The following is a 2001-nucleotide window of genomic DNA, read 5'->3' on the forward strand; positions in this document are numbered from 1 at the left end:
CTAGACCGGAGCTAGGACAAAGTAGGACCAGAGCTACGGACGGCTGGAAGTAGTAAAATGTAGAGAGAGAGAGAGAGAATGATGTCGGAGAAGACCTCGTCCGCCATAGCCGTGATATATATAGAGAGAGATAAAAAAGGAGGTTGTGTGTGCTAACATATCCACAAAAGTAGCTTACGTACTTGCTAGTGTTATCTTTCCGTGGATTACCATCTTGGCTCCAACAATGGAGATGACAAACATCTCATACGGCACTTTTGCTTCGGTAGACCACTCTAAACACAAGGACGGTTCAAATTAATCCATACCTCTTTATAATAAATGGCATGATGGTTATATTTCATTGTATACTCTCTTTTTCAGAATCATTTCGTTGTATATGTATACGCCGTACTCTTGCTGCCCTCACAAGATAATGCGTCCCATCCATCTTTTTTTCCTTTGAATTTAAATCACAAATTTTTCAGAGAGTGCCAAGATTCGAGCCAGCAACTTATGGTTCACAATGAGTCGCCATATCGAACTTTCCCACATCAGTTAAAATGAATACAAGTGTCTTTCTTATTCTTTTATTCTGTCCTCTTTTATTTTTCCTATTTTCTTCTTTCATTCTTTCCTTTTTCTTGCTCTTTTTTCACGTCTTCTCAAGCGGTTTTGTTCCGTATTTATTTCCCTTTTCCATTTTTATTTTTTGTTTTCCTTTCTATTTTTCTTCATTTTTCACTTTCCTTTTTCTATTGCAATATGCACAAAACAATGATTTCATTTTTCCAAAATGAATGAACTTTTATTAAAATTTGCGAACATTTTTTCAAACTTGGTGAACTTTTTCCAAAATTGAGAACTTTTCATCAAATTCATAAAAAAATATTGATGAACGTCTTTTTAAAATGGATGGTTTTATTTTCAAAATCAATGAAACTTTTTTCTCAAAATTGATGAACTTCTTTCAAAATGAATGCATTTTTTAAAGTAGATGAACTTTGTTTTAAAATTTATGGGGTCTTTTCAAAATCGATGAACTTATTCAAATCCTTCAACTTTTTTCTCCAAAATCCATGAAATTTTTCTCAATTCATGGTGTTTTTCATTTTGTGAATATTTTGCAAATCCGCGAATATTTTTTCAAATACATGAACTTCTTCAAAAATATGATCCTTTTTAAATTCAACGGTCAAAGGTCAAAGATGTCCACGCTCAACTTGTCGTCCATGTCAACCATGAAGAAGTTTTTTTTGGTCGAACTAGAAAGAAGCGATCAGGCATATGGTCTTGACGATCGATAGCTGATCGCTCGTGTAGTTGGGCCGACCTATGAAAGGTAGCATGCGAGTGCTACCTAGGAGCTCCCGCTGTATAGGGAGTAGCTTGACATACTTTGCTTTTTCATATCTCAATTTTCTCTTTTTGAACGTTATTATGCTTTTTGAAATTTTTTCAAAATTAAAAAATGTATTCTTAAAATTGTTTGGAATACAAAGAAATCAAGGTGGGCATTCGGTAGAAACCGAAAATTTGATTTATACTATTCTTTTTTAGTCCATTTAGCAAAACTAAAACCAAAACGTTTCTGGCCTAACCGAACAATCTCCGTTGAACATGATACTTTTTTGGAAATCTCAGGACTGGCCCCAACTTTGGTAGGCACACAGGTAGGCGTGCCCATGGTAGTCATCTACAGCGGGTTTGAATGATTTCCTACATCATATGCAAGTTGCGACACGTCCGGCCATTTATAAACCATTTTTGACCAGGAAAACTCAAGAAAATACAAAACTTGCCGAAAATCAAAACAACTTGGCATGGTGCCTTAACTTGGTCATACAAGCCACGTGAAAAAACTGGGGTCATTTCAAGGATGTCGAAAAACAACATGCTATGAGATGAAGCCTTGTATTTTATTAATATTTGTATTTCAATGTTTGTACATTTTTTTACAATTGCAGTCATTTCAATGTTTGTACAAGTTTTTAGAATGCAAATATTTTAATTTATAAAAAA

Source organism: Triticum dicoccoides, chromosome 4A, assembly GCF_002162155.2.
Source record: "Triticum dicoccoides isolate Atlit2015 ecotype Zavitan chromosome 4A, WEW_v2.0, whole genome shotgun sequence".
NCBI lineage: Eukaryota > Viridiplantae > Streptophyta > Magnoliopsida > Poales > Poaceae > Triticum > Triticum dicoccoides.